Source organism: Pongo pygmaeus, chromosome 16, assembly GCF_028885625.2.
Source record: "Pongo pygmaeus isolate AG05252 chromosome 16, NHGRI_mPonPyg2-v2.0_pri, whole genome shotgun sequence".
Classification (NCBI taxonomy): Eukaryota; Metazoa; Chordata; class Mammalia; order Primates; family Hominidae; genus Pongo; species Pongo pygmaeus.
In genome coordinates, this window is record NC_072389.2 from 91076248 (window position 1) to 91099512 (window position 23265).

Consider the following 23265-nt stretch of genomic DNA (forward strand, 5'->3'; position numbering starts at 1 on the left):
TAGCTGTTTTGAAATCTGTTTTTTAGCTGAGGGAATTAAGGCAGAAAGAAGTTACAAAGGGGTCATGCATGTTGCTTTTCCATTTAATGTATTCTCTTAAAGTATATAATACTTTAAATGAACTGTTCCCTTCTTTTCCCTCACCTTCCATATGCTTATTCAGTCAAAAAGCCCTTATCCTCTGATCTCTGATAAGTACTGAGAAACTATCTGATCAAAAAAAAACTATGATCAAAACAGTTCTTTGGAATGAATGTCCTTATCTATGTTTAAAAGTTGCTGGATAACTCTTATGAACATTCAGTTAGTACAGTTTGTGGGCATTGTTTTGAGGCCCCTACAATACCAAAGAAAATGGTCAACAACTTGGCACCTTACCACTGAAAGGGGCTTCATCTCTGAATTTACATTTCGAGAGCTCACAGTGGGAGTTACAGGCTCTGATGGTATCACTGGTAGCCCAGAGAAAACTGATTGATATGTTCTAATTCTTGAGACAGGAAAGAAAACCCATACATCTTAGGATTTTTAGTAATCATTGACGCATAAATAATTTAGGCAGGAAATTTAGTTATTTAGGATATTTTGTTTCCTGAAATGTTATTTAATTGTATTTTTCTACCCACTTGTCATATTATGGAAGTAGTTTATATGACGGCGTGCCCTTATGAGCAGTCATTTAATTACGTCTTCCTTTGGACTTTCATAGCACTGTGACTTACCTTTATTATAGTACTTACTTACAGACTTGGAGAGAAAGATGCCAACTATCTGTGAAAAAAATCAGTCTGTATTTAATTAAGGCACAAACAGAGAGAGCTAAAAATTAAGGCACAAACAGAGAGAGCTAAAAATTATTCATATTTGTCTCCTTGTAATAGCACTGTACTTGATGCTTCTATTTATTTATTTTTAATTCTTAAGGTAATTTTATTTTTAATTTCTATGGATACATAATTGTACATTTTTATGGGGTACATGTGATATTTAATACAATCTACAATGTGTACTGATCAAATCAGGGTAATTGGGATATCCATCACCTCAAGCATTTAACATTTGTGTTGGGAACATTCTAAATCCCCCCTTTGTTTTAAAATATACACTTTTTTCTGTTTATTTTGATTTAGTTGTAGAAGTGCCATGGTTGGTGAGCAACTTGGTATTGCTAGAGTTGTGATGGCAGCAGGAAATAAAGATATAGATAGTGATTTGGGACTAGGGAGTTTGGCTTTAATGTGAAGAAAGCAAGAAGTCCTTGGAAAGATTTGACCAGAGAATTGACACATACTATATTCAAGTTGTGGGGCAGTTGAACCTTGTGATAATGTGGAAGATAGTTATGCTTAGAGGCAAAGAGAACAGTAGGGAATAGGTCCAGGAGTGAGGACAAGGACTTGGGCAGTAGGGATGGATAAGGAGACAGTGTGGAGGTAAATGAAATAGGATTTGTTGAGAGGCAGTGTAGGTAGTGAAGGAGAAGGAAATAGTTTTATGAGAGCTTGAGGTGAGACCGTTAATGAGGATAAAGGACAACGAATGAACATGTAGAAGATGGATTCAGTGCAGAACATCCAAGGGGACTAGGATGTCTAGCAGGCACTTGGCAATTGTGTTGTGGAGCTTAGAAAAGACTTTAGGGCTAGAGACTCAAAGTTGAGAGTGGTTTGCATATAAGCAATAGTTGAAACTGAGAGAATGGGATGGAAAGATATTTGTTGGATGCGAGGACAATCTGGAATTAGCTGGTCTGGCCAAGTAAACATGCTTTTTCGTCTTCCCCACTTTGCCCAGCCTTTCTTGGTCTTTTTTTTTTTTTTTTTTTTTTGAGACGGAGTCTCGCTCTGTTTCCCAGGCTGCCCAGCCCTTCTTAAAGCTCTAGTCCAGGCTCTGATGAAGAGGATTGAATTTAAAATTCATCATACATTGTTAAACATTATATAAATAAATGGTGTGCTCTTAAAGGCAGCATAAATATCTGGGTTTCACCAAGGAAGGAATGGGAAAATGGGTTAAACTTAAAAAAGTGAATGTGTAGTCAGAAAATGACAAAGCTTCTGATTTGCTTTTTAAAATAATAAATTTAGGCCGGGTGTGGTGGCTCACACCTGTAATCCCGGCACTTTGGGAGGCCGAGGCCAGGAGATCACGAGGTCAAGAGATTGAGACCATCCTGGCCAACATGACGAAACCCCATCTCTACCAAAAATACAAAAATTAGCTGGGTGTGGTGGTGCATGCCTGTAATCCCAGCTACTTGGGAGGCTGAGGCAGGAGAATCTCTTGAACTGGGGAGGTGGAGGTTGTAGTGAGCTGAGATTGCACCAGTGCATTCCAGCCTGGTGACAGAGTGAGATTCCATCTCAAAATAAATAAATAAATAAATCTGTTATTATTATTATTTTAAAATAAGAGTTCTTCAGGAAAATGGATAGGATCTGGACCTGGATTTGATTTTTAACTCCTTTTTTAAAAAAATTTTTATTTTAGGTTTGGGGATACATGTGAAGGTTTGCTACACAGATAAACACATGTCACGGGTGTTTGTTGTACATATTATTACATCACCCAGGTATTAAGTTCAGTACATAATAGTTATCTCTTCTGCTCCTCTCCCTCCTCCCCCACCCCCAAAGAGACCCCAGTGTCTGTTGTTTCCTTCTTTGTGTTAGTAAGTTCTTATCGTTTAGCTTCCACTTACAAGTGAGAGCATGCAGTATTTGGTTTTCTGTTCTTGTGTTAATTTGCTAAGGATAATAGCCTCCAGCTTCATCCATGTTCCCACAAAAGACATGATCTCATTCTTTTTAATGGCTACGTAATATTTCAAGGTGTATATGTACCACATTTTCTTTATCCAGTCTGTCATTGATGGGCATTTATGTTCATTCCTTGTCTTTCCTGTTGTGAACAGTGCTGCAGTGAACATTTGTGTGCATGTGTCTTTATGGTAGAATGATTTATAATCCTCTGGGTATATACTCAATAATGGAATTGCTGGGTTGAATGGTAGTTCTGCTTTTAGCTCTTTGAGGAATCGCTATACTGCTTTCCACAGTGGTTGAACTAATTTACCAACTAACCAGCAGTGTATAAGGGTTCCTTTTCCCTGCAACCTTGCCAGCATCTGCTATTTTTTGACTTTTTAATAATAACCATTCTGAGTTGTGTGAGTTGATGTCTTATTGTGGTTTTGATTTGCATTTCTCTAATGATCAGTGATATTAAGCTTTTTTTCATATGCTTGTTGGCTACATGTATGTCTTCTTTTGAGAAACATATGTTCATGTAATTTGCTCACTTTTTAATAGGGTTGTTTGTTTTTCTTTTGTAATTTAAGTTCCTTGTAGATGCTGGATATTAGACCTTTGTCACATGCATAGTTTGCAAATATTTTCTCCCATTCTGTAGATTGTCTACTCTGTTGACAGTTTGTTTTGCTGTGCAGAAGCTCTTATGCTTAATTAGATCCCATTTATCAATTTTTCCTTTTTTTCGTGATTGCTTTTGGTGTCTTTGTCATGAAATCTTTGCCCGTTCCTATGTCCAGGATGATATCACCTAGGTTGTCTTCCAGGGTTTTTATAGATTTGGGTTTTACATTTAAGTCTTTAATCCATCTTGAGTTAATTTTTGTACAGAATGTAAGGAAGGGGTCCAGCTTCAAACTTGTACATATGGTTAGCCTGTTATCCCAGCACCATTTATTGAATAGGGAGTCTTTTCCCTATTGCTTGTTTTTGTCAGCTTTGTCAAAGATCAGATGGTCATAGATGTGTGACCTCATTTCTGCGCTCTCTATTTTGTTCCATTGGTTTGTGTGCCTGTTTTGTACCAGTACCATGCTGTTTTGGTCACTGTAGCCTTGTAGTATAGTTTGAAATTGAGTAACGTGATTCTTCCAGCTTTGTTCTTTTTGCTGAGGATTGCCTTGGCTATTCAGGCTTTTTCTTTTTTTTTCGAAAGGAAAAAAGAAAACTTTTTTCCTCAGGTTCCATATAATTTTTAAAATAATTTTTTCTAGTTCTGTGAAGAATGTCGTTGGTAGTTTAATAGAAATAACATTGGATCTGTAAATTGCTTTGGGCAGTATACCCATTTTAATGATATTGATTTCTTCCTATCCATGAGCATGGATGTTTTTCCATTTGTTTGTGTCTTCTCTGATTTCTTTGAGCAATATTTTATAATTCTCCTTGCATAGATCTTTCACCTCCCTGGTTAGCTGTATTCCTAGGTATTTTATTTTATTTTATGTTATTTTATGTTGTTTTATTTTATTTATGGCAGTTGTGAATGGGATTGCCTTTCTGATTTGGCTCTCAATTTGGTTGCTGTTGGTGTATAGGAATGCTAGTGATTTTTGTACATTGATTTTTGTATCCTGCAACTTTGCTGAAGTTATCAGCCGAAGGAGCTTTTGGGCCAAGACTATGGGGTTTTGTAGGTACAGAATCATGTCATCTGCAAATAGAGATAGTTTGACCTCTGTCTTCCTACTTGGGTGCCCTTTACTTCTTTCTCTTGCCTGATTGCTCTGGCTAGGATTTCCAATACTATGTTGAATAGAAGTGGTGAGAGAGGGCGTCTTTGTCTTGTGCCGGTTTTCAAGGGGGAATGCTTTTGCCCATTCAGTATGATGTTGGCTGTGGATTTGTCATAGGTGGCTCTTACTATTTTGAGGTATGTTCCTTCATTACCTAGTTTATTGAGAGTTTTTAACATAAAGGGATGTTGAGTTTTATCAAAAGCCTTTTCTGCATCTATTGAGATAATCATGTGGTTTTTATTAGTCTGTTTATGTGATGAATCACATTGATTGATTTTTGTATGTTGAACCAACTTGCATCTGGGGATGAAGCTTACTTGATCATGGTGGATTAGCTTTTTGATGCGCTGTTGGATTTGTTTTGCAAGTATTTTATTGAGGATTTTTACACTGATGTTCATCAAGGATATTGTCCTGAAGTTTTCTTTTTTTGTAGTATTTCTGCCAGGTTTTGGTATCAAGATGATGCTGGCCTCATAGAATGAGTTGGGAGAAGTCCTTCCTCCTCAATTTTTTGGAATAGTTCTGTAGGAATGGTACCAGCTCTTCTTTGTACATCTAGTACAATTAGGCTGTGAATCCATCAGGTCCTGGGCCTTTTTTGGTTGGTATGCTTTTATTACTGATTCAATTTTGGAGCTCATTATTGGTCTGTTTAGGGAATAAATTTCTTCCTTGCTCAGTCTGAGTGGGGGTGTATGTGTCCAGGAATTTATCCATCTCTTCTAGTTTTTCTCGTTTGTGTGGGTAGAGGTGTTTGTAGTAGTTTCTCATGGTTATTTTTATTTCTATGGAGTCAGTAGTAACATTCCCTATGTCACTTCTAATTGTATTTATTTGGATCTTCTCTCTTTTCTTCTTAATTAGTTTAGCGATCTTTTGAATGATTTTTCATGTGTTGATTTCCTTCAGTTCAGCTCTAATTTTTGTTATTTCTCTTCTTCTGCTAGCTTTGGGGTTGATTTGTTCTTCTCTAATTCTTTCAGTTGTGAGATTAGGTTGTTAATTTGAGATCTTTCTTTTTCGTGCAGGCATTTGGTGCTATAAATTTTCCTCTTAACACCACCTTAGCTGTGTCCCAGAGATTCTGTTATGTTGTATCTTTGTTCTCATTATTTTCAAATAACTTCTGGATTTCTGCCTTAATTTCATTATTTACCTAAAAGTCATTCAGGAGCATGTTCTTATTTTCCATTTAATTGGATGGTTTTGAGTGATTTTCATTGTGTTGACTCCTATTTTCATTGCGCTGTGGTCTGAGTGTGTGTTTGGTATGATTTGGTTTCTTTTACTTTTGTGAAGTTTGTTTTATGTCCAATTATATGGTTGATTTTAGAGTATGTGCCATGTCGTGATGAGAAGAATGTATATTCTGTTGCTTTTGGTTGGAGACTTCTGTAAAAGGTCTGTCAGATCCATTTGGTTCAATGCTAAGTTTAGGTCCTGAATATCTTTGTTAATTTTCTGCCTCAGTCTGTCTAATACAGTCAGTGGAGTGTTGAAGTCTCCCACTATTATTGTGTGAGAGTCCATGTCTCTTTGTAGGTCTCTAAGAACTTGCTTTAGGACTCTGGGTGCTCCTCTGTTGGGTGCGTATATATTTAAGATAGTTAGGTCTTCTTGTTGAATTGAACCCTTTACCATTATCCCATGCCCTTCCTTGTCTTTTTTGATCCTTGTTGGTTTGGAGTCTGTTTTGTCTGAAATTAGGATTGCAACCCCTGCTTTTTTGTGTTTTCCGTTTGCTTGGTAGATTTTTCTGCATCCCTTTATTTTGAGCCTATGAGTGTCACTATGTGTGAGATGGGTCTCTTGAAGACAGCATACCATTGGGTCTTGCTTTTTTATCTTTGCCACTTTGTGCCTTTTAAGTGGGGGCATTTAGCCTGTTTACATTCAAGATTAGTAATGATATGTCTGGATTTGATCCTGTCATTGTGCTGTTAGCTGGTTATTATGTTGGCTTGTTTGTGTGCTTGATTTACAGTGATACTGGTCTCTGTGTTTAAGTGTGTTTTTGTATTAACTGGTAGCAGTCTTTCTTTTCTATATTTAGTGCTCCTTTCAAGATCTCTTTTAAGGGCAGGTCTGGTGGTAATGAAGTCTCTTGACATTTGCTTTCCTGAAAAGGATCTTATTTCTCTTTTGCTTCGGAAGCTTAGTTTGGCTGGATATGAAATTCTTGAAGATTTTTTTAAAGAATGTTGAATATAGGCCCCCAGTCTCTTCTGGCTTGTAGGGTTTCAGCTGAGAGATCACTGTTAGCCTAATGGGGATCCCTTTGCAGGTGACCTGCTTTTTTTCCCTAACTGCCTTTAACATTTATTCTTTAATTTTCATCTTGGAAAATCTGACAATTATGTGTCTTGAGGATAATCTTCGTGTGTAGAATATTGCAGGAGTTCTTTGTATTTCCTGGATTTGACTGTTGGCCTCTCTAGCAAAGTTGGGAAAGTTTTTGTGGATGATATCCTGAAACATACTTTCTAAGTTGTTGGCGTTCTCCCCTTCCCTTCGAGGGATGCCAGTGATTTGTAGTTTTCGCCTCTTTACATAATTTCTCAGAGGTTTTGTTCATTCCTTTTTATTCTTTTGTCTTTATTTCTGTCTTATTTCAGAAAACCAGTCTTCAAGTTCTGAAATTCTTTCCTTAGCTTTGGTTTATTCTGCTGTTAATTCTTGTGATTGCATTGTGAAATTCTTGTAGTGTGATATTCCGCTCTGTCAGATCTCTTAAGGTTTTTTTTTTTTTTTTTTTTTTTAATGCCAGTTATTTCATCCTTCAGCTCCTGTATCACTTTATTATGATTCTTATTTTCCTTGGGTTGGGTTTTGCCATCATCCCGAATCTCAATGATCTTTGTTCCTATCCATATTCGGAATTATATTTGTGTCATTCCAGCCCATTTGGCCTGGTTAAGAACTGTTATTGGAGAACTGGTACAGTCATTTGAAGGACATATGACACTCTGGCCATTTGAGTTACTAGAGTTCTTGTGTTGGTTATTTCTCGTCAGTGTGTGTAGGTATTACTTTAACTGCAGTGTAGATTGAGTATGGTCAATAGACTTCTTTACTGGATGTTTTCACTGAGTCGAGGTTTTGTGTAGGGTCTTTATTTGAAGCTGACTTCTTGTTTCTGGTTTCAGAGGGGAGGGTATGTCAGGTATCTCTGGTGTTGAAGCTTTGGGGTATGATCCAGCAGGTGGCTCTTAGGCTTATTGGACAGCTGGTAGACTAAACAGTTGTTCAGTTGTGTGGCTCCCCTATGTTTCCTCACAGTTGTAGCCATGTTCCCTTTCAGTGTCCTGAAAGTATGGGTTTCTCTCCCCCTTGAGTGCTGGCTGTAGTTCATGACATCCAGTACAGCTCTGAGGAGATCTCAGTGTTTATGTTCCTCCCCCAGCTTACAGGCTGCAGAGGGAGAGATCTTATTAGTGGATTTGACCAAGGATTGTTTGCTTGATTCCTGGGGGCTCCACCTCAGAGAGATGCAGGTGAGCAGTTGCTTAGTGCAGTCAGCCCAGGGTGGAGGGTCTGTGCTGTGGGCCCAAGCCAGGGGTTGGTTTCCTGTCTGGTGATGAGCCGTCGGAGGTGTGTGGGACCTGTGGGAGATGGACTGGCCTCCTCTCCTTGAGTTGACTGCAGCTTGTTGGAGTGTGGATAAGGCACTTAATGTCTTTGCTCCTTCATCAGACCGAGGGTGGCAAGGGCAGTTCCACAGTAGAGTCAGTGGCCGAGAGGGTTTTAGTTGCCACTAGAGGCTCTGTCCAGGGAGTTGCTGAGTTGGTGCTAGCTCAGTAGCTCCGGTTGGGGGTGGCTGGAGCCCCAGGCTTGGAGGACCTGCCCTGCGAGGAGATATGGGAACGGCCACCCGCGTAACAGTGGGGCCACTTTTCCCTAGGGCTGCTGTGGTATACTTGAGGCCTGCAGCAGTTCCTGGTCACCTCAGATTTTCCAGAATCTGGAGGTGTTACCAGTGAAGACTGTGAAACAGCGAAGATGGCAGCCCGTCCTTCCCTTTGGGAACTTTGTCCCAGGGAGGAATGGACCTGTTGCTGGTCCAAAGGCACCTATAGGAAGTGGCTGGAGACTCCGGTTGGGAGGTCCCCCAGTGAGGAGGAACAGGATCAGGACTGCTTAAAAAAGCAGTCTGGCCACGTTTTGGTAGAGCATGTGTGCTGTGCTGGGGGTCCACTTCAGCCCTCGGTTGCCTCAGACACTCTGAAGCTCTGAGGCTGGAACAGCTGAGTCACCCAAACAGCAAAGATGGTGGCCACCCCTCCCTCTGGAAGCTTTGTTCCAGGGGGACTTCAGATCTCTGTTGGCTGGAGAGCTTGGGTGGGGGTGGCTGGAGACCCAGGTTGGGAGGTCCTACCCAGTGAGGAGGAATGGGATTGGGTACCTGCTTAAAGCAGTAGCCTGGCCACATTTGGGTAGAGCAGCTGTGCTGTGCTGTGCTGGGGCATCCCTTCTGTTCCGGGTCAGCACAAGATTCTCGAAAGCACAAAGGCTGGAATGGCAAACATGGTGGCCCACCTCTTCCCCTAGGAGCTCCTTCTTAGGGAGGTGCAGTGCCACTACTGGCAGCTGGCTAGAATTCCAAGCCAGTGGGTCTTGTGGGCTGCCATGGAAGTGGGTCCTGTGGGCTCTTGCTGCTCAGTCCCCTGGATTCAGCCTCTTTCCTAGGGGTATGTACAGGAGTCTAACCTCCCACCCTGCCAGAGGTACAGCTACTTTTGCCAGAAAGCCCAAGTATCGAAGGCTCCAGGGTCTTCACCCATGCCAAGACTCCACATGGCTCTGTTGGTCAGATTGAGGACTGAAGGCCCTGGTGGAGTGGGTTCACAAGGCGATCTCCTAACCTGAAGTTTGCAAAGGTCTGTGGGAGAAGCATGGTTTCCTGGGGTTGCTCATTCACTCACCACTTCCCTGAGTCGGGGAGGAACTCCTGGCTCCGTGTTGCTCCCAGGTGTGCTGTTTTCCTGCCTTGCTTTTCTCTGTTCTCTGTGGGTCAAGTTGTTTCCTTGATTAATCCGAATGAGAGTACCTGGATGTTTCAGTTGAAGGTGTTGTATTTACTCACCCCTTCTGTTCCTCTCTGTGAGAGTCACACACACTAGCTGCCTCTAGTCGGCTCTGCTCGCCACTCCCTAGCCGTTTAAACTGTTTAAAAAAAAAATCTTATCGTGATGTAATTCACATGCTATATAAGTTACCAATTTAAAGTGTACAGTTATTTTAGCCAGAGTTGTTCAGCTGTCACTGTGATCAATTTTAGAATCTTTTCATCACCCCAGAACGAGACCTTGCACACCTTAGTTGTTATCTTGACCCAAATTTCATAACTGTTTTCAGTTACTCACTGAAGCGCATTTGGTCTTTTAACAGGCAGCAAGAAATTGATCCAGATTATCTCCTTTCTCGATCTCTTGTCTTACTGACAGAGAGATTTTTAGGCACCAAAATCACAATTCCTTTCTGTGTATGCTACTTTAAGATAGATTTCTTGTCTTCTGTGAGTTCATTTGGGAGTTTCAATGAAGGACCTGGGTGTTTTGACGGAAGCACATGGTTTATGTGTATCCATATTAAATTTCATCTTGGTGTATTGGGCCTCTCATGTCTATCCTTGGTACTTCCTTTTAGCCTTTTAGAACTTCTGGATCTTCAGTCTGCCTTTTAATGTATTAATGTTCTTAGTGAACCTAATATAGTCTGTATATTTGATCATTTGATCATTAGATTTTTTTTAAGTCATTGGCAAATGTGTTAATTAGAATTAGGCAGAGTGGGAGTGGGGAAGAGTTGGCATCGCCTATACAAAATCTCGTTTCTTGTAGATATTTATGAATTACTCATTTTGCTTTGTTGTCAGAACCATTATAGGGTTAAGGATGGCAACAGTGGGACACAAGGCATATTCTCCCCCTTCCACAGTGCTTCTCTAAATTCCTAGATTTCACCCAGAAGCACAGACAAAAGCATGAGCTGCGGGAGGGGAATTTTAGTCACACTCTTTATACCTATAGCCACCATGACGTCTCAACTCAGATTTCTTCAGTTCACAGCAATAACAGGGGATTTGGGCATAGGTTTTACTCAAATTCAGACACAGTGTTTTTAGTTTTCCTTAGTCTCTGTTACCAATCCCTTGGATGATAAAATTTATTTTAAAAAAAGAACTGTGGTGTGTCTTCTTGAAGGTATATGCTGAGCTTTTAGATTATTGCTTCCCTTTCAAAGGCTCACAGTCCATCCCTTTAACAATTTGTGTCTGACACTGAGATAAAACTCAATAGATTACAGATTGTTGAATCTAGCTTCTTACTGCAAACTACTGTAATCCCTTCGTAATCTTCCATCTGTTTTATTCTTAAATAATCTTCTTCTGGGACTTAGGATGTATCTCTTTCTAGCCTGGGACAAACTCCTTTAAGTCAGATAGTGTGACTTATTTATTCTGTGTTATGTACCCTGAAGTTCATTCTCATTGATAGAAAAGGAAGGCATAAAATAGAAAAAGAACTCTTTTATATACTTTCACACATCACCACTCTGAGCCTTAAGTCTTAGATCTTCCTTATTTTGTCTTGCTGCAAACATAATTAGAATATCAGAAAAGCTCTTTTTTGTAGTCCATGGCATTTTTCCAAGGTACGGTTCAGTTTTGGAGTAAAGAATCATACCCTTTCTGGCTTTCCACTCTAAACTTCTGCAAATTCATTCTTCTTTTTGTAAGCAAAATCAGAGATGTTTAATTGTTTAGTCACTTGGATATATACACTGAACATTTTTAGTTAAACAGACCTTTCTGCTTTGAATTGAGGATGACTATTAATAAGGTGTTAGAAATGCAAATCAATCCTGACTTCTTCTTCTTAATCAGAATCCAAATAATAAGGACTGCACTGCTGCAGTCTCTATGGGGACACCCACTGCTCTCACTTTCTGTTTTCTTCTTTTTAAAAAATTTTATTTTTTAATTTAATTTTATTTTTTTACTGTTCCTTGCAGAGCAGGGCTACCCCAAAGGCAGTGTTCCCAGAGTAGCCCACTTTCTATTTTCTTTGTTGTTTTTGAGACAGAGTCTTGCTCTGTCGCCCGGGCTAAAGTGCAGTGGCGCAGTCTTGGCTCACTGCAAACTCCGCCTCCCAGGTTCATGCCATTCTCCTGCGTCAGCCTCCCGAGTAGCTGGGACTACAGGCGCCCGCCACCATGCTCGGCTAATTTTTTATATTTTTAGTAGAGACAGCGTTTCATCGTGTTAGCCAGGATGGTCTTGATCCACTTTCTGTTTCCTTATAGCTCATGTTGGCAGCTTTTCTCTCCAAAATGGGTCTACTCATCTCATGTAAAATTATTACTATACATTCTTGTTGAGATCATGAACCTTCTCTAAAAATTTCATGAGGTTATGGATTTGGAGAAGTATTCCTCACTCCATTCAATACAATAACAGTAATGACTATAGTTTATTATCTACTGTGAGTCAGGCACCAACTGTAGCGAGACATTCTAGTTACGTTTTCTTGTATACTTCCCCACAGTGTTATAAAGAGGTCATGATCCCCTTTTTTCTGACCAGTAACCTGAACCTCTAAGTAAAGTGAAGGTTGAATGAATTGCCCCAGACCTCATAGAAATAATATATTCTGCATTTGTATTTTTAAATCAGTTTTTAAAAAGTAACAAATCTAAAATAGTAAGAGGCATGTCTAAAATTCTAATTTAGGTCTGTTTGACACTACAGTGAGTGCTTCTTTTTTTTGGTGATTGAGGGCCTACTGTAATATATCATTGTGGCAGCTTCTTTGGAAGTTAAGAAATTAGCCACCAGAAATAAAGAGGACACGTTCTCTTTTAAGGAAAACACCATCTCGGCTTTTAAACGCTTTTCTTTTTTAAAGGGTGAAGGAAGCCGTGGAGACTTCTTAAGAAGAGAGACACTTCCTACCTTTCTTTTGGTAAGCACTGTACTGATTCTGTTCAGCAGTGTACAGAATTGGAGAGCGCCTGTCTCGGCACCCTTGGCGTCTAGTTGTAGCCCTGACTCCTTGGAGTGATCTGTATGTCACTCTGTATTTGGACACAGCTGTTTCCTCAGGTTGCATGGTAACAAACCAAATAATTTGCCTTTAGGCTCTTTTGCTTACCATGTCTGTCGTCTTTTACACAACTGAAGCCTTTGGTGGAGAAGGATTTTAAGTTGACTATCTGACCTTTCTAAGCCAGAGCTTCATGAAGAGTGATTTGAATGTTTGCTACATAGAAGTAGGTCTCTTCCAGGGGTGAGGCACTGCCTTAAAAAGTTATAAAGAGGCCGGGTGCGGTGGCTTACGCCTGTAATCCCAGCACTTTGGGAGGCCAAGGCAGGCGGATCACGAGGTCATGAAATCGAGACCAGCCTGACCAACATGGTGAAACCCCATCTCTACTAAAAATACAAAAATTAGCTGGGTGTGGTGGCGCCTGCCTGTAATCCCAGCTACTCGGGAGGCTGAGGCAGGAGAATTGCTTGAACCCGGGAAGCGGAGGTTGCAGTGAGCCGAGATTGTGCCACTGCACTCCAGCCTGATGACAGAGCAAGACTCCGTCTCAAAAAAAGAAAAAAGTTGAAAATACTAACTTTTAAGTATCCCTTAAAAATAGATATTCCAGTTTTTCTGATTTTTAGTAATACACGTTTGTTACGGAAATTCTGAAATATGTAGACCTTAACTTATGGAAACTTTAGAACATAAAGTAGGAAAAGTGAAAATTACCCATAATTGTAATTTCTAGGAATAATCACTATGAACATTTGAGTCTTCCCTTTTCTTTTTTTCTCTTTTTTTTTTTTTTTTGTTACTATATATGTATGGAGTGCAACACATCTGTATTTTAGTTATCACTTTACATTGATTAAGCATTTGTATATGCTATTAAGTTCCTCTTATAGCTCTAATTTATATATTAAAATAGTCATTCTCCTAATGTTATATAGATTATTTCCAGATTTTAATAGTGTAAAGTAAAATCCTTGTAGACACAGTTATTTGTAAATGTTTGATTTGTAATACCTAATATGTATTAGACAGATTTCTACTGCATTGAAACTTAGGGTAATCATTTTGAATGGCAATTTTTACAACTGAAGATTTTCCCTCCTGAAAACTTTATTTTAAGCATCTTGGATAAATATTTCTTAAAAAACATTATATACTTTAATAAATTACTTAACAGCTTAAGTTTTCCATGACAACTTGGTGCCATCATTAAATTACAAGCATCAATCTTACCGTGTTGCTGGAATAGTCTCCTCCTCAATGGCTTCTATCACTCCAGCCTTTCTTGTTCCTGTCTGGCTTCTTTATAAGTATTTGTTTTCCCTAGTGTGTTGCATTGAGTCATACTTTTCTGCATATCCTTGTCTAGACAATTTCAGCTACCTTAATGTCATAAACTATCACTTTTGTGCGAATGATTCCCAAATCTACAGCTCTAACCAAGACTTTTCATGAACTTTAGATCCCTATATCCATCTTTCTGGTGTTCATCATCCCAAACTGTTATCCTTTGACTGTATCAAAGACACCTCAAAAGTAACACATCTAGAGTTTAACTTGTATTCCCCTGAAATTACTACTTGCTCATCTACTTTTTCTTTTCTTCGTCTCACTCTGTCACCCAGGCTGGAGTGCAGTGGTGTGATCTTGGCTTACTGCAACCTCTGCCTTCCGGGTTCAAAAGATTATCCTGCCTCAGCCTCTACATAGCTGGAATTACAGGTGCCCGCCACCACGCCCGGCTAATTTTTTTTTTTTTTTGTATTTTTAGTAGAGATGGGGTTTCATCATGTTGGCCAGGCTGGTTTTGAATGCCTCACCTCAAGTGATCCACCCGCCTTGGCCTCCCAAAGTGCTAGGATTACAAGCCTGAGCCACCACGCCCAGCCTGCTTTTTCTTTCTTTTTTTTTTGAGATGGAGTCTTGCTCTGTCACCCAGGCTGGAGTGCAGTGGCGCAATCTCAGCTCACTGCAAGCTCCGCCTCCCAGGTTCATGCCATTCTCCTGCCTCAGCCTCCTGAGTAGCTGGGATTACAGGCGACCGCCACAACGCCCAGCTAATTTTTTGTATTTTTAGTAGAGACGGGGTTTCACCGTGTTAGTGAGGATAGTCTCAATCTCCTGACCTTGTGATCCACCCGCCTCAGCCTCCCAAAGTGCTGGGATTACAGGCGTGAGCCACTGCGCCTGGCCTAGCCTGCTTTTCCTTAACAGTACCATCATCTATCTAGTTAAGGTGAAAATCTTTCTAGACTCCTACTTAGTCTTCACTCTCAAGTATATTGGATCACTAAGTTCTAGCCATGCTACCTTTCAAATATTTCTCAAATTTGTTTTCTCCTCTTCATCCCTATTACCATTGCCCATATTTAGGTTCACTAGTTTTTATCAGGACAGCTGCAATAGCCTCCCAAGTTCCTTTTCACAGACTTACCTTTTCAAATGTGTTTTCATATCAAGGGCAAAAATTGCTTTCTTGGGCATACATGTTATGCTGTTTTAATGCTTACAGACTTTTTATGGCTTCCCATTGCACCTGGAGTCAAGTTTAACTCCATATTAGTCTATAATTGTTTCTTTTTATCTTTCTGGCGTTTTCTCCTGCTCCTATTAAACACACACTCACCAAGCTTTTGCTATCAAACTTCTAGCAGTTTTCTGACTATTGTGTGAAATTTTATGTGCATATGCATTTGTACAGGCTGTTTATTCTCCCTGGAAAGTACACAGCCCCCGATACAGCTCACCCTGCATTTTACCCATCATTGTAATGTGTTCTTAGAAGATACGGCGGAAGTTCACTGGTGTGACATTATTCATGAACCCTGTCACCCCCAGCTTGGACAGAAATACCTTCCTTGCTCCATGTTTATTGAGCCATTTATGATACTTTCTGTGGTAGACAGGATAATGGCCCCCACAAAGTTGTCCATGTCCTTATCCTTGGAACCTATGAACATTTTACCTTATATGGCACAAGGTCCTCTGAAGATATAATTAAGATGAAAGGCCTTGAGATGTGGAGATTATCTTGGATTACCCAGATGGGCCAGTCTAATCATAGGAATCTTTAAAAGCAGAGAACCTTTCTTGCCTGTGGGCAGAGAGAGAGATGACAGTTGAAGAAAGGTCAGATAAATGTGACTTTGCTGGCTCTGAAGATGGAGAAAGGGACCGCAGCCAGGAGATGCAAGTGTCCACTAGAAGCTGCAATAAAGGTCAGGGAGAAAGATGTTCCTGTGGAGCCTCTGGAAAGGAATGTAGCTCAGATGACACCTTGATTTTTAGCCCTGTGAGATCGATCTCAGATTTCTAACCTACAGAATGGGGGAACAGAGTTTTTTTTTGTTATTTTAAGTTACTAAGTTTGTGGTAGTTTATGACATCAATAGAAAATGAATATACTTTCATTGCATCTTCTCTGTCTTATAAAGTTATATAGCTAATTTCTTATTTTTCACTAGATATTAAGCTCTTTAAGGACAAGGACTGTATAATTTTATTTTATTTATTTATTTTTTTTTTGAGACAGAGTCTCTCTCTGTCGCCCAGGCTGGAGGGCAGTGGCACGATCTTGGCTCACTGCAACCTCTGCCTCCAGGGTTCAAGCAATTCTCCTGCCTCAGCCTCCCAAGTAGCTGGGATTACAGGTGCCTGCTACCATGACTGGCTAATTTTGGTATTTTTAGTAAAGACGGGGTTTTGCCATGTTGGCCATGCTGGTCTCAAACTCCTGACCTCAGGTCATCTGCCCGCCTTGGCCTCCCAGAGTGCTGGGATTACAGGTGTGAGCCACTGCGCCCGGCTAGTTATAATTTCATCTCTATCCTCAGAACTTTGCACAGTGCTAACAGAGTGTTAACCCTGAAAAGTTTGAGTGTGTGAATTAACCAATGTAGTGATATTTGTATCCTGATAATGTGTTCAGCAATCTTTGCTACATACTAAATCCCCCTATTTATTTTTTGGGTTACTGTTTTCACTTTTTAAATAGTGTGTTGTTTTTTTTTGTCGGGGGAGGGGTGCAGGGAAGTCTCTTTCCTTCTTGTTAACTTTTTTTCTTTCTGCTCCTATTTTCTTTAGCCGTGGTGGTTCTTTTCCTGTTGATAGTTTGTTGCTTTAAATATGTCATTTGCACATGACAGTTTAAAGTAGAGTGACATTGTATCTGAGTCGCTTTTGGATAGAAGTTTTTGTAGTAAAGCTAAGATGTTGGAAGTTTATGTTTTCTCAGTGTGTCTTTACAGACATGTACTTTCCTTTCTCATAGAGAAATCTGAACAAGAATTTTAACTTTGGTAATTTTATTAAATGAAATAAAATGACTGATTTCCTCTGTTTGTTAAACTTGCATTCCAGTGTAAATCTTATATGAATACCAGATTCATTTATCCTGCCTTAATTTGCCAACTATAAACCTGGATAAAGTACAAAAAAACAACTACATGAAGACACTAGAGAGTAACCAACAACAGTGGTTTCTGGAGGGCAGTTGGTATGTGGAAGACCAGCAGTCGCTGGATGAGTTTCTTGTTTTTCATGGCTTCTCACCTGATAGCAGGCCTCATGTGACAGCTGGAAGTCCATAGGAAACCTGCAGTGGTTATGACTTGTCTCATCAATCACAGTCATTGGAACATGAAGAAAGAGAGAGAGCGCCCTGACAGGGGACATCCCTAATTCTGCGTAGAAATTCTATGCAAATCACTGAACCATACCCCATACCATCAGAATGGGGCATCCACACTAATGCTTAAAACTGAATAGAGATCGGCGCTGCCATCAAGAGACAGAAGTTTGCCATTTGAGTTTAACTAACTACCTGGTAAAACAAAACAAAAAGCCAGGATTCTTTGGAGGAATAGAAAAATCCAGAGTTGCCACAATGCTCAGGATACATCTAAAGTTACTCAAAATTTGAAGAAACCGGAAAGTGTGACCCATTCTCAAGAGACCAACTAATTAATGGAGATTGGATCCCAAGATGACCCACATGTTAAACTTAGCTGATAAGGATTTTAAAGCAGCTGTTATTACTATACTCATTTACACACAGGAAAATCTACTTAGAATCAAAGCTATGAAATCTAGCAGAGAAATAGAAACTGTAAAAAAATTTATTTGAAATAAAAATTTTACAGGATAAGTTTAATAGCAAAACAGAGATGACAGAAAAAAATCATTGCACTGTAGTTCAGTAAGAATTACTGAATTTGAAGAACAGAGAGAAAAGGAGATTGAAACAAAATGAACAGAACCTGGAAAATGTGGGACAGTCTTTAAAAGGTCTATAATATGCGTGTAATTGGAGTTCTAAAAAGAAGGGAGCATGGGAAAGAAACAATATTTGAACAAACAAGGGATGAACATTTTATAAATTTAATGTAGGAATTATGTAGAGATCATTGCCGTTTGACAAATTAAAAGGATGCTCCTTTCACATTGAGCCTGAGAATAATTTAGGCTTGACTTTCTTCTCCCCAACGATCTGATTTTATCAAGCCTGACTGATTTCAGTTGCTGTAGTGTTTCTTTCTGGGTCTTACAGATCCACACTGTTATGAGATCATTAGATTAAATTGCAGCCAAGACTAAATCACACAAAATGGTAGAACATGGATGGTGGTTTTTTGAAACATGCCAGGGCTGGTTTCTTTTGGAGAGCTGTAGTGAACACTGGATCTTTTTGTGTGTGCTGCTTTTCCCTCTGCCCTTTTTCTTTGCTTTCCTTTCTTGCCACCCTCTTCTTGTTTCTGAGAAAGGGCAAAAAGGAGACTGAAGCATTTGAGCTAGACTGGCTACATCAAAGGCAGTGAGTTCTATTGATATCTGAGTCAGCTTCAACATAAAGCGACTACTGGGGAGGCTTTTGTTGGGTCTTTACTTTTTTTTTTTTTTTTTTTCCTGGGTGATGTTGCTGGTGGCAGTGCTAGGAGTCAGTTGGTAGTGAGTCCTTGCCAATGTGCCTTGATTGAAATTTGGAAGTCAGATTCCTGTGATTTTAACCATAACCTTTTTAGAAATGCATGCTTGTGTGCTCAACAGCCAGGTAGTATGTACTGGGGAAGCCACAATGATTGTTACAGTTTTGAAATACTGCTCCCCAGGCCCTGTTCCTACTTCTTTTTGTCCTAGTTGCTCTTGAACCTCCCCGATGATCACTCTTCCCTTTCCCACACGGCGTCTGTGATCCAACAACCAAAGGGTTAAAGTCTGGCGTGCCTTCCTCTTTTCTGTTTTATCTGACTGGTGACTTTCCTCTTCATAAATACTGAAATATCTCCCTTCCCCGTCCCTGTTGTGCCTGTGCCCATCCATGTTTGTGCTCCAGTATGTGTTAAAAATAATTGTTAGAAATCCAGTTACAGATTTTGGAAGGTAATACAGTCTAGAGTTTAAAAAGAAGAGCTTCGGATGTAGGTTGACTCCAGAGATTACAACTTTTGAGCAGTGTCCTTAAACAAGTTCTTTGAGCCCTATTGTCCCATTTTCTTGTAGAATATGGATAATATCTGTTCCTGAGTTTTGAAACTTAATCTGTATGATAAGCCTTCCACATTCATATTTGTTCCTTTGATTTCATTTTGGTTTTATCATAGCCAGTTATCCTAGGTCATTTCTAACTCTCTAGTTTTTGTATAATTATTCTGTTTTAAAGAATTAATTTCAAAGAGGGAGGTTAGAACTGGTAGGTTCTTATTCATCTGTCTTTACCAAACAGAAGTCTGAGGCTCAGAGTTAAATTGAGCTGCTCAAGCTTATATAACTTGGAAGCAACGTAGCTAGAATTTAACCTCAGGCAGTCTGATACCAGAGTCAGGGCTATTAACAAATTTGTATCAACATCTCTCTAACAATAAGGTTATGTCGGTTTAGGATTTTCAGTTGCTTACCCCTTCCCTTTTTCTTTTTTTTTACTAGTTCTTTAATTTCTAAGCATAGGTTAATGATGAAACCAGAGACTAAACTGTAGTTTTCCCCTAAACCTGCTTGTAATTACCTTTATTGATCTTTAGGCATTAAATTACTTTTTTTTTTTTTTTCTGAGACGGAGTCTCGCTCTGTCGCCCAGGCTGGAGTGCAGTGGCACGATCTCGGCTCACTGCAAGCTCTGCCTCCTGGGTTCATGCCATTCTCCTGCCTCAGCTTCCTGAGAGGCTGGGACTACAGGCACCCGCCACCACGCCTGGCTAATTTTTTTTTGTGTGTTCTTTTTTAGTAGAGACGGGGTTTCATGTGTTAGCTAGGTGGCTCTCCTGACCTTGTGATCTGCCTGCCTCAGCCTCCCAAAGTGCTGGGATTACAGGCGTGAGCCACCACGCCCGGCCAGGCATTAATTACTTTTTAACCTTGCTGTATATATCTGTTTATGGATCTGACTTCTGTTCTTTAGTAGGCTAGAGATCTTTTAAAGGCAAATATTTGGATCTTGGTCATTTTTATTTTATTTTATTTTATTTTATTTTATTATTATTATACTTTAAGTTTTAGGGTACATGTGCACAATGTGCAGGTTAGTTACATATGTATACATGTGCCATGCTGGTGTGCCGCACCCATTAACTTGTCATTTAGCATTAGGTATATCTCCTAATGCTATCCCTCCCCCCTCCCCCCACCCCACAACAGTCCCCAGCGTGTGATGTTCCCCTTCCTGTGTCCATGTGTTCTCATTGTTCAGTTCCCACCTATGAGTCAGAACATGCGGTGTTTGGTTTTTTGTCCTTGCGATAGTTTACTGAGAATGATGATTTCCAATTTCATCCCTGTCCCTACAAAGGACATGAACTCATCATTTTTTATGGCTGCATAGTATTCCGTGGTGTATATGTGCCACATTTTCTTAATCCAGTCTATCATTGTTGGACATTTGGGTTGGTTCCAAGTCTTTGCTATTGTGAATAGTGCCGCAATAAACATACGTGTGCATGTGTCTTTACAGCAGCATGATTTATAGTCCTTTGGGTATATACCCAGTAATGGGATGGCTGGGTCAGATGGTATTTCTAGTTCTAGATCCCTGAGGAACCACCACACTGACTTCCACAAGGGTTGAACTAGTTTACAGTCCCACCAACAGTGTAAAAGTGTTCCTATTTCTCCACATCCTCTCCAGCACCTGTTGTTTCCTGACTTTTGAATGATTGCCATTCTAACTGGTGTGAGATGGTATCTCATTGTGGTTTTGATTTGCATTTCTCTGATGGCCAGTGATGGTGAGCATTCTTTCATGTGTTTTTTGGCTGCATAAATGTCTTCTTTTGAGAAGTGTCTGTTCATGTCCTTCGCCCACTTTTTGGTGGGGTTGTTTGTTTTTTCTTGTAAATTTGTTGGAGTTCATTGTAGATTCTGGATATTAGCTCTTTGTCAGATGATAGGTTGCAAAAATTTTCTCCCATTTTGTAGGTTGCCTGTTCACTCTGATGGTAGTTTCCTTTGCTGTGCAGAAGCTCTTTAATTAGATCCCATTTGTCAATTTTGTCTTTTGTTGCCATTGCTTTTGGTGTTTTAGACATGAAGTCCTTGCCCGTGCCTATGTCCTGAATAGTAATGCCTAGGTTTTCTTCTAGGGTTTTTATGGTTTTAGGTCTAATGTTTAAGTCTTTAATCCATCTTGAATTAATTTGTGTATAAGGTGTAAGGAAGGGATCCAGTTTCAGCTTTCTACCTATGGCTAGCCAGTTTTCCCAGCACCATTTATTAAATAGGGAAGGATCTTAGTCATTTTTGAATCCTTTGGCAGATTCAGTTTCGTATCCCTCTTCCCATTTGTACTGTCTAGCACTGCATCTTATTCATCATAATGGGCACACAGTACTTTTTATTGGTAACAGTGACTTGAATAAAACCTTTGAAACACCAGAATAAGCTTTTAAATTTTTGCTCAGTTGTTAAGCTTTGGAATCTTGGAATTAAGAGAAACTGAAAGACCCTTTGATCTTTTTTCCTGGTTAATCCTCTTTAATTTTTGTCCACTGCTATTTTTACAACATGATTTTTATTTTGTTTACCATCCCTTCACTTTGTTCCCAACCTTTAAAAAATTTTATCTGTGTCTGTCTTGGTGGGTTCCCAGCATGGACCATTATATTCTAGGTTTGTTGAGTAAATGTAATTTGGAATCACTCATTACCTTCTCTGCATTGGATACTACATCTATTATTGTATTAACTACACACACACACACATATATGTAACTCAATCATCCATGTATTAGTGCACACCAACAATTTTGGCACCCATTTTATACTGTTGATTATTCATTTGTGAACACTATAGTATATTTTACAAGGGCTTCTGTGCTTTTCTACCTTTATTTGATGTAGTGGATTCTAAATATAGACCTTGCATATATGTATATTCAGTACTTGGTACATGGTAGGTACTCAATAAATGTTTGAGTGATTGTGATTTTGAACTTGCCTACTTTGCGAGCCCTCCTTCCCACCTTTCCCCTTCACAGCATCCTCATATTACCTTGTGATCTGTTCCTACTGGGCCACCATTAATTGTTCCTTTAAAGAGCCATGAGTTATTTGTGTCTCTGTGAACATACACACAGTTTTATCCATCTAGAATGACTTCTCTGTCATCCCTAATGTATTGTCAGGCTTTTTTCATTCTTTCAATTTCTGAGATTCAGATCAGATTACCTCTCTGCAGCCTTCCTGACCATCCTTTCTTTCCTGGGTAGAATTGGCCACTCCTTTGTGTCTTCTTTGTTTTCATATCTGTTTCTCTTGGAACATACCTACTTTGAGGGAAAAGACTGTATTTTTACTGTTCTATCTGCAGTACCTAACACAGTATGCCTAGTAATAACTGCTTACTGAATTTTGGCGAATGAGTGAATAACTAAAATAATAATGGGACATTTCAGGGGTTGATATTTTGGCCTGCAATCTTTTCAGCTCTGTTATCCAACCTGTTGCCCATTAGATCCAGCAAGTTTGGTCAGCGTGTGCTCTCTGTTCTCATCCAGCTTACAGACTCAAGTGTTGACAGAGGCAGAGTTGAGGAGGACATTTTTGATGCCTGATTTCTAATATGTTCAAGTACTCAAATTTGCACATTTTAATTTCTTTGTATTTTTGTCTCAATAATGTGAAAGAACAACAAAACTTCAAAATGTTGTGTGAGTAGGTGGTTCTTAAACTCTTTCTTGGGTGAATGAATATTATAAGACTATGTTGGAAAAGCATTCTTATATTTCTCAGGGTAAAGGAACTTTTGAGGTATTCCATGAAGACTTATTAAGGCTGCAAGAAACCAAAATTGGGAAGCCTGTCTGTTTTTCTAGTCTGGCCCTCAGTTTGCATTACATGTTTGAAATAGCCTGAATATACTCTCTTACGGTTTATGCCCCTTTTAGACGGTCAGAGTCTTAGCCCTTCTAGAGGTATATTGAGATTGGAAAATCACACTGTGTTACGACTTTTCGTGGTTTTAGTAGTTGTCCTCCAAGTTTGGACTATTTAAAATCTCTAGTAGCAGATGAGAGGTAATAAATCTTTGGAAACAGACTGAGATAAGTTAAGTTTTGGTAAAATCAGCTGTGATTTGTAGCTTGGAAGAATAGGCATATTAGCATTTTAACAATATAGCTTTGATGCTTTAAAGAACACCAGGCTACTAAAGAGATGTCTTGGTTCTCTCAGATGAGTTCTG

The 23265-nt window shown here is 39.5% G+C and overlaps 1 protein-coding gene across 29 annotated transcripts in view; it reads left to right on the top strand.

Moving 5' to 3' along the window:
• AKAP13 (A-kinase anchoring protein 13) overlaps nt 1-23265 on the top strand; it is a 355124-nt gene that overhangs the window by 57655 nt on the left and 274204 nt on the right. For 2 of the 29 annotated variants that reach the window (XM_063652853.1, XM_063652865.1), the window contains exon 2: nt 12460-12516. The exons of the other annotated variants lie outside the window; for them this stretch is intronic. The gene's annotated coding sequence lies outside the window, so the exon portion shown is untranslated. The remainder of the gene's footprint in view (nt 1-12459; nt 12517-23265) is intronic. 29 annotated transcript variants of the gene reach the window in all.